At 39.6% G+C, this 13925-nt stretch overlaps 1 long non-coding RNA gene across 1 annotated transcript; it reads right to left on the minus strand.

The window, feature by feature from the left end:
* Window positions 1-2961: 2961 nt before the first annotated feature.
* On the minus strand, window positions 2962-6115 carry LOC149460143 (uncharacterized). The gene is made up of 2 exons (XR_016313127.1): window positions 5801-6115; window positions 2962-3219 (listed from the first exon to the last, which is right to left on the minus strand). It is a non-coding gene; the product is annotated as an uncharacterized LOC149460143 (long non-coding RNA).
* Window positions 6116-13925: the final 7810 nt, after the last annotated feature.

Raw genomic sequence — 13925 nt, forward strand, 5'->3', positions numbered from 1 at the left:
ACTCCTAAAAGTGCTACACATTCCCCACACAAACCTTAGCTATTTTTTTTGGTGTGTATTGGAGTGCAGGTTGTTTTTTCCTTCTTCTTCTTCTTCTCTCCTCCTCTTCTTATTTTTTCTGGTTTTCTTTTTCATTCCGATTTTATCACTGAGATATAGCTCATCTTCTTTATTAGATGTAAATTTTGCAATTTATTGTGTTCTACTGATAATGGAGTAGGATATGTCTATGTTTGATGTTAGATGTATGGTATATACTGTGTTTTCATGATTTCTCAACCCTTTTTTGCTTCTGTTTGGATACTATTGGGTTCTGGTTGCTGATTTTCTTCATTTTATCTGTATCTGATAATTTTCAATAAAAATGACAATAATATAAAAAGATGTGCATGCAAAAAAGAAGATCCATAATGCAATAATTTGAAGAGCTCAGAAACAGCCACAGGCACTTTGTTCTGACGATCAAGATGAATTTTGTAATTTTTCTGTCAAAACTTGCTCTCTCTCCTCAAGGAAATACCTGGTAATAGGCTGTTACAGTCGTAGGCTACAATGGTGGGACAGCGCGGGCATTTATGGATAGGCCCTGGTGGGCGAGGTAGCTTCAGAAACTGGTGGCTTCAGAACCAATTATGGTCTGTGTACTCTGTTCATTGGTACAGATGGAACTCTGATTGACCCTACCTGATCATTCTAATGCAATTATTGTGCCACTACATTGAAGAATCCTTGTCCTTTATGGCTCACTGTCCATATATATAGGGATCCTCTTATACACCATACTAGTTGACTATCAATGGTTTCTGTACTTATCTTGCTTGGACCAGAACTGGAGATGTGACTATACCTCTATATTATACCAATACACCGCTGATTTCTTTCAAATGTGCCCTAATTTGTCTTGAATTGGTAATACCAACCAAATCAGTACCTTCACTTGTAGGAAGGAAGCCTTTTGAAGGGGCTGTCGCTTGTCCGTTTGATTTACTGGGATCTCCCTATTGACTGGCCCCGGTTGGGAGGGCCTTAGATTCTCCTCCTTAACCCCCACTCTGATGCCTATGGATCAAGAAATCAAACTCCTGAAGAAGCGATATCATCACAAAACATGTCGAGTCACTACAGCTATTGATATCAGAATATCTGTTTTCAAACCCTTACTGGGTTACGATATATTTTTAGTGTGGCATGTATCAATATTATATGTACCTAAATGACTTGTAACTGCACTGAGTGTACAATTCCATTGGGGAGTACACTCTCTGCAGAGGATTTTCATAATTGTTGTATGTCTTTGTATGTTCAATAAAGCAATAATTTTAATTAATACTGTTGTAGTGCCCATAAAGTCCACTCAATGGCCCTCTTTCTTTCTATCACCTATTCATTGTTTACAGCAATCCTCACAAAATCCCTTCTACCCACCACTGTATTCCATTTATGAAAATCTGCAATATAAAATATGTTAGCAGTTAAAGGGTTACTTCAGCATTTCAGAAAAAATAAAAAGGTGAAATAACACCGTACACCATCCCACCTCCCTACTTACTTCCATGAGCCATGAGCTGTTTGTGCCCATGCAGCTGATGTAGTGGTTGGGGTATTTGAAATCTGCACTCTTCATCTCCTTTTTTCTGTAGCGCTAACAAGACAGGTCAAAGTGATTCTAATCAAATCAGTTATGTGCCGCTGCTGACAAATCGGAATTGTTCTGGTCTATCCTGAAAGCCCTACGAAGTGAAGATGAAGAGCGGGGATTTAAAATCACCAGACTGTTACATCGGCTGCATGGGTAGTGACAGTTCATTATCCACGGAGGTAAGTACAGCAGGTGATGGGGAGGGTGAACATTGTTAGTTCACCTTTTAATTTTTTTCTGAAAAGGTGAACTTACATTTTAAAATTGAACCATGGAAATGTTGGTTAAATGCTAGAAATATATATACTGTTTTAAATTTTTTTTTGTGTTTTTAACCACTTCCTGACCATGCTATAACCAAAAAATGGCTACAGCATAGCCCTCCAATTCTGGGAGGGCGTCCATGGAGGTCCTCCCAGAACCCTGTCTTCCACGCACACCCCCCAAGGCACACATTAGGTGTGCTCTGTGACCTCTATGTCCTTTGGACATAGCTGATCACAGATTGCGGTAAAGCGCCAATCACAGTGACCCTTTACAATGTGATCAGCTGTGTCCAATCACAGCTGATCATATGTAAGTAGACTTGATAGTTATCAGCAGTGCTTTCCTCACGCTGGGTATGTGTGAGAAAAGAAGAGCCAATAACCGACAGCACTGTCAGTACACTGTTTACACTAATAGTTAGGGCACGAATCATCAGTGCCCTGATGATCAGTGCAGCCTCATCAGTGACAATTAGTGCCCATCAGTGCAGCTTATCAGTGCAACTTACCAGTGCCCATCAGTGTGGCTTATCAGTGCCCATCAGTACAGCCTCCTCAGTGGCTCCTCAGTGTGGCTTAACAGTGCCCATCAGTGCAGCTTCATCAGCACACATCAGTAAATAAGAAAAATGTCTTATTTGCAAAGTTTTATAACAGAAACAAAGTAACGTATTTTTATAATTTTTGGTCTTTTTGCATTTGTTTAGCTAAAAAAACCCAGTGGTGAGTAAATACCACCAAAAGAAAGCTCTATCTGTCTAAAAACAATTATAAAAATTTAATTTGGATACAGTGTTGACAGCGCAGTTGTCATTCAAAGTGTGACAGCACTGAAAGCTTACAATTGGCTTGGGCAGGAAGGGGGTGAAAGTACCTGGTATTGAAGTGGTTACTGATTGGTGCAGTCTTTTGCCTCTATGCAGGAGCTTCCGGTAAACAACATTGTTGGAAATAATACACACAATAAAAAGTTCTGTTTAAAAGAAAACAAAAAAACTTTATATACATTTTTTTACATTCTGTAACAGAGGAGGGCAAACAAGGGCTCACAGGATCTACAAAGTGCAGATATCTTTATTAAAATAGTATACATAAAAACATATAGTAAGTATTACACTCACAAGCGTGGATACATGTAAGAAAGCTCAGCCTCAGAGTCCTGTGATGTGTCCAGTGTAAATCCTGTGCAGCCACCGCTGTGAGTAGGAAGATGGATTGCACTGCCGACACTCTGGAAATGCTGGTGTAAGGATTAGGCACCACGGCTGTGCGATATAGCAGGCCAATCTCACTCCTGTCACCTTGCAAGTTACCCTGGGAACGCAATTTCAAAGAAATTTACCGAATTGTCAACAGCCCTTCCGGGATTATTTAAAGCATCTGAAATATTTATTATGTCCTGACCTCACAGCCTCAGTGTAATAGCATGCTAGTATAGGTCTAATGTATAACTTGTCTGAGAAATAAACTATATCCAATTTTTAGCACCATTCCCTAATAAGAAGATATTTATTGTGAGTAAAAAAAAACACGTTAAAAAAACCGATGTGTTGAAGCCAATACAACATAAGTTTTAGCAAAGTTGTAGAAGAACATGTGAGCTAACCAATTATAAAAATCGATAGGTTTGAAGTTTATACACCATAAGATATGGAAAAGTTGTAGAACATGAGGGCTAACTGATTTTGAAAACCAATGTGTTGTAGTCCATACACCATAAAATATGGCAAAGTAGCAATTAGAAGATATCTTGACCATAACCAAATAATGTACTTAGTGTAGGACAAATTTTCTCAGAATGAAGGAAAATACCTCAAAATTATTGATAAATACTTAAAAATGAGTGATAATAAATCAAACACTTTAATGCCTAAAAATCATGAAAATTTATCAACTTTAAGGCTCCATGCACACTGGGCGGTTTAATAACACTGTTAACAGCTGTGTAAAGTTACATTAAAACTTGAGTTTTTCAGCATTTTTGCATTAGCGTTTAGCGGCGTTTTGCCACTTTTTTTGCGTTTTACCACGTTTGCATCTTGTAGCATTTTTTTGGTCAAAAAATACAAAAATGCCAGTTTGCTATGATTTACTGAATGTTACCACATTTTGCCATGTTTTTCAACGTTAGAGCGTTTTTCCAGCTAAAAAACGCCTCTAGAAACCCACTAGTCCTGGGTTTTTTTTCCAGCTAAAAAACGCCCCTGCCAAAAAACGTTGATTACAGTATATGTGTGCATGAACACATAGGATAACATGCTGGGGGGTTTACTGGCTGTAGAAAAAAAACATCAAAAGCCAAAAACAGCCGCTGTAAAAACATCCAGTGTGCATGAGGACTAAAAATTACAATAAAATATTTACAAATTCAAATGTTAAAACTGATGTAGATTAATAGCAAGTCAAAAACCACACTCTGCTTACTTTTTAAATATACAATTAAAACATTGATATATTGTTTCTTTTAAAAAAAAATTCATAATCCTTCTTTATATCAGTTACAAAAGAGATCTTTACATTCTCAGATGTGATGAAAAGTATCACCTATTGCTTTATGGCCTTCAGGAGCAACAGACTATATACTGGCTCACTGCTGACCAGCAGGACTCACTTTTCAAGTCCTCAGTCAAGTCTGACCATAGAAAAGAGCTTGACATTTGCATGCTTGCACAGCCCACAACAGGAGTATGTACAATATGTTTAGATGTTTGTCTGTTTGCCAGTAAACCTATTCTTCTGAATAAAAAGGAATCTGCAAATATATCACAGGTCTCCAAAGCATGAGAATTAGGTTGCAAGTCAGTGAACTGGATACTGCTGCACTGCCAAGTTCTTCTAAGCATCCATGTGAAATATTGTTAGTAGTATTTACAACACAGCATGACAACTCGACTATAATTACATGTTCTACATCATATTAATTGCAGTAAGTAGAACACGCCATTTTGCATTACAAACACCAAAAGCACATTCTATAATTCTGTGTGCTGCACTTCATTTATAATTGAAGAATTGTTCATGAATATTGAGTCTGTTCTTGCTGTAGGACCTTAGTAGCAGGGCCATCTCACTGAATGAGCACACCTGGGTTCTGTCCAAGGGCCCCAGGTGCATGAAAGGCCCATGATCTGGGCCAGGACAAGGGAGGTAGGCACTGTGTTGGAGGAGGGGGGGGGGGTGCACTGGCAAATTGGTCATTCGTGTCTCTCCTCTTTGACAGGAGTAGCTATAATGTCACTCCTGTCAGAAGGAGCAGTGGCTTGCCTCTGCTGGATAGAAGTATTTTGGAGAGTCTGAAATTGAAATGCATTTATATAAGCTCCAATAACAAGACGGTGAATCTGTTGCTATTTCAAAGTTCCATGAGAGCAATAGAAAAGTATTTTTTATAATTATAATACCTGGAACTTGATTTGGGTGGTTTTGTGACTCTCGCGTGTTTGCTCTGCAATGCACCTATACAATGATGGATGTGTGTTTTCTCCCAAGATTCAGTGGATATTTTTTCCCACATTTGTGCAGGTGGCTTGGGATTACTTTATCATTTTTCCCACAGAGCACTGCATGTGTTATGCACAAGGTCATATATCAGGGGTAGGCAACCTGCGGCTCTCTAACTGTTATGGAACTACATTTCCCATGAGGCATTGCAACATTACAAAACTGACAGTTACAGTTATGACTTGCAGAGGCATGATGTAACTTGTAGTCCTGCAACAGTTGGAGAGCCGCAGGTTGCCTACCAATGTCATATATAGTAGACACTCCAAGCAGGAAGAAATGATGCAGAGATACAAAAGAAGCTCCAGTACTAAGACATCTGAATAAAAAGGAACTAATTTTTTGTATCCTGGAAATTAGATCCAAAACAAATAATAATATAGATTTTATTTACCTCAGTGTTAGCAGTAGCCTTTCCTCAGGTGACATATCCTCATGTTGGTATTGATTCTTTCTGTGGTCTAGCAATAGTGAGTAAGCCATCAAAAGTGGCCACTGACGTTCTGGTAATGTTAAAAAAATGGATTGGGATAGGGTCTAGTTTCTCATACATCTGGACAAAATATCCCCTAGTTAGACATTGGGATGCACCCATCTTTGCCTTGCATCTTGAGTCATCTGCTTCTCTCTGCCACTTGATCTTTCTTAAACTCCTTTTTTCAAGCAGGCACAATTGTAAGCACCTGCTTTGCTCGGTACTCCGTCTCAATTGCACAGCTTAATCTCTTTGCTTAGAAAACTATCAACAAACAGAAAGAGGACGTGTCTGAGGTTTAGGGGTAGTATAACATTCAATAAAAAAAAAAAATGACTGGGGTACACAAAAAACGCAGGCAAACAGTTCTGCATCTAAGCGCATGTAATCACATTTGCACCATGCAACAATTCACAGGAGATATTCCAGCTTTTGAAGAGAATATTCAATAGTCCGTTATCACACAAACAAGTATAGATGGGTTTGACTATATTTTCTTGTAAAACTCTTTATTATGGGATTTTCTCATAGTTAATTTGGTTAAGAATGTGAAACATTCTTTAGTTGGAAACACCCAGGAGTGCTTTTCATTTATGATGAAGAATTAGTTATGACTGCAGATCATTTTTACACATGAGATGTAGTTAATGTAAGCAAAGACAATAGTGTATAGAATTTTCTGATGAGAGTTCAGTCCCTTTCTTACTATGCCAGATCATTACATTGCTCAACAGTTACTGAATTAAAGCTGATACCAAGGAAAACAGCAGGAATGTCTTGAAATTATTCCACATTGTGTTGCAATTTAAGGCTCAAATTTCCTCTTTTAGATGAGGAATCATAGCCAACATTTCAAAACTTGGGGAGAATCCCACTCACTCCTTACCCTTGTTCCCAGAAAATAACAGAATAACAGCTGGACAAAGAAAATGATTAAGTTTCGGGTTAAAGGCACAGAAAGTTACAAGAAAAAATTCATGCTAAATTGAGAAATACAGCATGGAATAAAATTTGAATCATTAGTAATATAAAACTTTTTAGATGTTAATGTTAGCATTGCGTGTCATAGTTTTTGTCTCTCTCCACCACTGTAAAATGTCCTTAGTCTTTAGGATGAAAGGTCATAATGTGTATTGTAATATAGAGGTATTAGCCAAATGATGAAGCAGTAGTGGGCTACTTGATGTTTGATGAACAAAAGCAGGATAAATGCACAATGTAAATAAAATGGTAAAATGTAGGCACAGAACAAGGAACAACACGCAATGCGACTAGTGTAGTAACAGGGGCTGCCTCGGAGCAAATTTCCACTAAGAGCATTAGGTGGCTGTGCATTATATAATAACAGATTCCTATACAATGAAGAATAAAGGAGAATTACTGTGGATGGAATGGTACAGTGCAGTAAAGTACAAATTAAGTTACTTACAGTTCTCTGGCGGTAAAACCTCTTTCACAAGGAGATTGGCAGCAGCAGGTAGACCAGGTGGTTGGCTGCAGAAATCTCTGAACATTCTTCACAAGGTAAGGCAGAAGGAACCTCTGATGTGAGCAGGCAGCTGACAAGACAGGGACAGCCCACTGGAAAAGTAGTACTCCTGAGTCAGCTAGCACAGTGCCCACCAAACTGACTGAGTCTTAACGTTAAACTAAACTCGCTAAATGAAAATTAACTTTTTTCATCCTTGCTACTAGTATTCATAAATAGATAAAACCCATAATATGGTGTGTGCATTCCTTCACTGGGCCTGGTGAGTAGGCTGTTCGTTCAGGGCATCATGGAAACAGGGGGGGGGGTCCCCCTTCCACAGACTCTGCATGGGCCAAGAGATTCCCAGGCAGTATGCTGGCTGAAGGCTGCAGCAGCAAAAAAGTGCTCTTGCTCATTTTCTTCTTTCCATAGATGGCAGTCTATGGCACTGTAGCAGTGACAGTTACATGTTCTCGGGATGTCTGCAACTTACGAACTGAAACCTTCTATACCCCTCTCTGCAGACCACCTCTGGAGCCCTTTCCTGCAATCTCCAGCCACCCAATCAGACAAGTGCCCTCCAGATTGCTTTTTTCCTTACACATTCAACTTCTCCTATCTTTTGAACCTTCCCCCTTCCACCCAGTCACGTAAGCCCTCTTTCTATTTTGTTCATTTTTTTATTCTGAGCCAATCTTTAATATTCTCTGTTAACGCATTTCACATGATTTCATGCTTAATCATAACCATTGATTAAGCACGAGATTGTGTGAAATGTGTTAACAGGTCCTGTATTCATGTCCTGATGTTTTGTGTGTCCTATGGATTAATAAATATACACTATATTCATCTATCCTCCAGTGTGCGGCTGACCGTTCTTCCTGTTGCATTGTGTGTGGTGGCGAGTCAGAGCCTGCACCTGTTGTGGATTGATCTGTATTGTTTGCCTGAGTGTTATACCTCTGTCCTTTGTTTACCTTGCCGTTACCGGCCAGAGAAGGAGCTGTTCAGACCGATGTGTGTCTGACCGGCTGCATTGGAGGCTAAAGGAGAGATGGGGGGGTCTAACAGACCCCTGATCTCTCAATAAAGAGGACCTGTCATGGCCCATGCTATTACAAAGGATATTATCATCCCTTGTAATAAAGTTGACCACAAAAAAAAGTTAAAGTTACAGTGCAAAAAAACTATCAAATAAAAAAAATATGTATTAAAGTGGTTCCGTGCTCACGCGCAAATTAAAATGAGCACGTATGACCCGCACGCATATGTAAATGGTGATCATCCTGTGAGGTATCACTACAACCATCACAGTGAGAACAATATTTTAGTGGCAGATCTCCTCTGTAACTTTAAACTGGTAGCTTGTAAAGGCTTTTAAAGTGTTGCCTATGAAGAATTTTAGGTACCATAATTTGGCGCCGTTCCTTGGGTGGACGCAATTTTGGAGCTTGACATGTCTGGTATCTATTTACTCAACATAACATCATCTTTTATATTCTACTAAACAATTGGGTCTTATATTGTGTTCTTTTTTCAAAATATTTGTGTTTGAAAAATCACTGCGCAAATATTGTGTGACATAAAAATATGTAGTGCCAACCATTTTATACTGTAGAGCCTCTGCTAAAAATTATATATAATTTTGGGGGGTTCTAAGTCGTTTTCTAGCAAAAAAAGATGTTTTTTACATGAAGGAGAGGAATGCCAGAATTGGCCCTGACTGGGAGTGGTAGTAAACCACAACCTTTTAAAACAAAAAAAAAAAAGCCAAGACAAATGGCTTTGCATACTAGCATATTATGTGAAACTTACCGTAAAATGAAGCCCTCCAGCAGTGCGCTGTCACCCCTGACAGAGTTTTCATCTTCACCCAGTCCTTCTTCCAGGTTCGTGGGCTCCAGCAGCTTGAATGGCTGAGCTGTGATAATGTCACTCCCATGCATTTTTACGACCTTATTATAGGCTTACTTGTATATACAAGTTAAAAAAATGACTCTACTACCACTTTAAAGTAGTTGTATAGACTCAAGTTTTTTTACCTTCTATGCATGAGGAAAAAAAACCTTCTGTGTGCAGCAGCAGCCCCCCTCCCCCCCAATACTTACCTGAGCTCCATTGTGATCCAGAGATGTGCATGAAAGCATCAGGTCTCCGGAGACTCTCCCTATGCATTGGCAGCAGCGGGAATCATTGTCAATCACAGCCAGTGAGCCAATGAGGATAGAGAGGGGGTAGGGCTGAGCCACAGTTCTTTGTGTGTGACTAGACACACAGAGCAGCAGCTCAGGAGCGAGCCTGCTAGGGTGCCCCCAGAGAAAGCTGCTTGCTTTGGGGGCTCTCAGCAATAGGGAGGCGCCAAGAGTGCTTGCAGGGAACAGGGAAGAGGGGGGCTGTACAAAACCATTACACAGAGCAGGTAAGTATAACATGTTTGTTATTTTAAAAAAATGCCTTTGATATCACTTTAAGTTTCTTTATGAGAACAACACACAAATATACAAAGGAATGAAGATAAAATTAGTTAATGTATTTTTACTGAGACATTGTGGAAAAGGATAAAACAGAACATTGTCAAATATTATTTTGAATTATACACTGTATTATTCATGTTTTCCTCTGTGGGATCATCCATCGAATCTTTTCTTGCTGTTTCCCACAAACATATACAGTACACTGGCCATTTTCCAGGTATCAGTTTTACACCTCTCCCACAGACTATCTATTGAAGCTGATAATGCATACATTGTGTTTGATTCATCTGGGATCTGAGCAACTGACTTTGATTAATGCAAACTGAATTTATTAGATTAGAACAATGGGATTAGGGGAGAGGCGTTAGTAATCATTATGCTTCTTGTTTTGCCAAAAATTAGATTGAGCATGGAATCGACCTCTAAAGAATCCCATGATGGCAGATATAGGTAGAGAAAACACACACAGCGCACAAAGAGCAGACAACATTGGTCAATTACAAATTACGTTGTCTTTTCTCATTCAATTAAATGTAAGAGAGACACCTGTTTGTAGTCTGTCATAATGGACTTTTAACGTTCGCCTTGCAAAAAATGTACTGGCCCACAGTTTAATGTATCAGCATTCAAAAATGCAGAAATAGATGGCCTACTTTTTGGCCCAGGGTTAAGCATGGATTATATTTTACTATATAAAATATCTCATATGAGACATGGGGTTTATTTACTAAAGCTGGAGAGTGCAAAATCAGACTCACTTCTGCATAGAAACCAATCAGCTTCCAGGTTGTATTGCCAAAGCTTAATTGAACAAGCTGAGGTTAGAAGCTGATTGGTTTCTATGCAGGAGAGAGTCTGATTTTGCACTCTCCAGTTTTAGTAAATGAACCCCAATGAGTTGGCTGATACCTCCAATCAGAAAATGTATTTGGAAACAACAAATGCTACTGAACACTTATAACTCTTATTGTGTAAGAGACTGTAGTATCGGATCATAACATAATGGAGGTGGGGCGTTGTGATATTGTACCATGATATTAACTAAGAAATACACAAGGGGGTGCCAACCTAAGTGCAGTATATCTAAAAACTTTATTGAAAAAATAGCCAAATAGCTACTCACAAGAAGGTAATAAGATAGGCCATTGAAAGACGTGTCCTCAAAGGGGCCAGTGTAGGGGCCGATTGTATCCAATGCTACCTGCCTGCCTGCCAGTGCTGCCTGGGTTCCAGGAATGGGATGTAGGTAGAATGTCAGTGGTGGATGCTGTGAAAGGTGCCGTAACCAGCATGGAACGTACGGAAGTCCGGAACTCGAAGGCAACCAATGGGGATGCGAAGACGAATTAGGTGATGAATCACTTGATGCATTTCAAAGCTTCCGCTTTTTCTTCAGACCTCTGGTTCTGGACTTCCATGCGTTAGGTTGGCGCCCCCTTGTGTCTTTCTTATATCCCTACAGAGTTTGCTTCACACTATGGGGAGCTGCTACCGTTAGTGCTTACATCATGGACTTATGGACTTGGTTTTAATGTTTTCTATTGATGTTTGTTACAATTTTATCTGTTGCCACTATACAGAGCTATTATCTTCTCTCAGCGACAAATTTTACTACATGATATTAACTAAGGCAATAAGATTGTAACCAGATATTTAGTGACATTATATGTGACCAAGTTGATTCTGCTCACAATTTGTCTTCTTTTTGTGTATTTGACAATCCATTAAAACATGGTATAGCTTCCTTGAGATAGATTCAGTCTATACAGTCCAATCTATGATTTTTACATTTCTAGGTAATGTAGACAGTCTATCACCCTTTTCTTCCAACAACTAGTAGGTTCCCTTTTTAGTGACCCGTAAGCACTGTCATCACTGAGCAGAGTGGTGACTTGGGAATGATAAAGGGACGTATTTATCGCAACAATGCATCTCCCCTGCTCTTTTGACAGGATGGTCATGCTCAGAGCACTCCTAAGCAATTTAAGAGCCCTTCCTTATAGTGGGGTCAGGATGGACAAGGGTGCTTTGTTCTGCCTCTTCTCTTGTAATAAATCGAAGATGCTGTAGCTGTGATTAAATCCACCATGGAGACATATTTGGGTGCCACAGCAAAGTTTATTCCCTTAAATTGGTAGTAAAGTTAGTTTTTGTACTTGTACCTACTGGTAAGCCTATAACAAGACTTACCTGTAGGTACTGTAAAAATCTCCTAAAGGTTTAGGAGATATCTACCCGTGTAGAGCGCTGGCGCATGCACTGTGAAGGAACGGTATGCCCGTGCTGTTCCTTCAGAGCTGCGTGCTGTAAAAAGTGACTCTCGCACTCTTGTGCAGCAGTGACATCATCATGGCTCAGCCATTCAAGCGGCCGGTGCCCACAAACCCATAAGAAGGACCGGTTGAAGATGGAAGCCCTGTAAGCAGTGACAGCACACTGCTGGAAGGCTCTGTTTTAAGTAAGGTAAGTTTCATATAATGTGCTAGTATGTGACTTGCAGGTGTTTTTTTTTTTTTTTTTTAAAGGTCACAGTTTACTACCGCTTTAGCCATACCTCCAAACTTTTTGAGATGAGAACAGGGGACACCTATTGCTAATGAATGTAGGCATATGACACACCCCCTGCCATACCCCCCTAAAGGAGAGTTATACAAAAAAAGATTTGTTAAACCCACAAGTGCTATTTTTTCAACTACTATTTCTTTATACTTGCCTTTGAAGTTTACAAATATAAACATTTAGAAACTGGATGACACGTTTATCACCGTGAAACACTTTTTGAAAGATAAATAGTGCACTTTATATACAAATATATAGATCAGACCAAAATGAGGGACAAATGAGGAGGAAAGAGGGACAGAGGGACTTTGTTGCAAATCAGCGACAGTCCCTCGAAATCAGGGACAGTTGGGAGGTATGATTTAACAAATACTTCAGCTGAGTGAGCTCTCTATCTGAAAGATTTTTTTTACCCACCTTATTTGCTTTGGGTAGCACCCCTAACATCTTTTGTCCTCCCAGTTAACTCCTATGTCACGATATGGGTAAATTAGAACCTTCACAGATGTAAAGGACAATACTCTCTTTTCACCACGGCCCCCCAAACTGCAACACAGTTTTCTTTAGGCCATAGGAAATAGTCCCTACCATGAAAAGGTTTTTATAAAACTCAATTTATTCTTTCTATACAGCTGTCTTGGGAGACACAAGTGTAAAAACTGTGTAAAAGGTGTCCAAATATATGTAAACCTGATCATTAAAATCTCATATAAGTTTTACAAAAGTTACAAATAAAATAACCTTTAGTTTTTGTAACATGGTGTCAGTGTCTATTTGTTGCCTTTCACTAGGTGAATGTAACATTCCATTCTCTTATCATTTGAGCCTAAGAGAAAACAGCTATGATGAATATTTGATTATAATAGTTTAAGAACATTCCCCAATAGAAAAATAGTCTAACCCTAAAGGAACTCTGAAAGAACCATGATGTCATTGCTAAAAGATGATCCATATTTGGTCAGGGACTTCACCCCAGAGACCCAGCCCCTTAGTTTACTTTAGCTTCGGGGACCTGGAGATGTCAGTAGGTCTGCGACAAGCAATGGTTTCAGACATGTTCATGGATTTTTTCTTTAGATGGGTCAGTGGGCATTGGGCAAGGTGTTTGATGTGGATCTGCATTGCTGGACGATGTGATTGGTGGCGGATTTACATGGTGGGTCTTTTTTTTTGTAAAAAGACTTGGCAAAAACTATGTGTGTGTTTTTTACTGTTTGCATTTTTTTGTAAATGAGTATGGGTCACATATACAGAGGTAGTGTCTGGGAGCTGCATTGTTGTTAAAAGAGCCTTCTAGATTCTGATAAGCCCCCACCCACGGGCTCCCACAACCATCAGGTCAGGCTTAAGAGGGAAGAGGCCCTTGTCCTCATCAACATTGTGATAAGGTGCTTTGCTACAGGGGTTGCCCCTGGCAAGGTGCCTCTCCGTGTTGTGGTCATGTGGTCTGATACAGTTCAGGAGGGGGAGGGCCGTGCCCTTGTCTTATCCCCCTTTTCCTGGTCAATCAGGTTGCATGCTCAGTAAGACACTGGTATGA

This window comes from Staurois parvus, unplaced genomic scaffold, assembly GCF_062004578.1.
Source record: "Staurois parvus isolate SC_StPar_1 unplaced genomic scaffold, SC_StPar_1.0 ptg000234l, whole genome shotgun sequence".
In the NCBI taxonomy this organism is placed as follows: Eukaryota; Metazoa; Chordata; class Amphibia; order Anura; family Ranidae; genus Staurois; species Staurois parvus.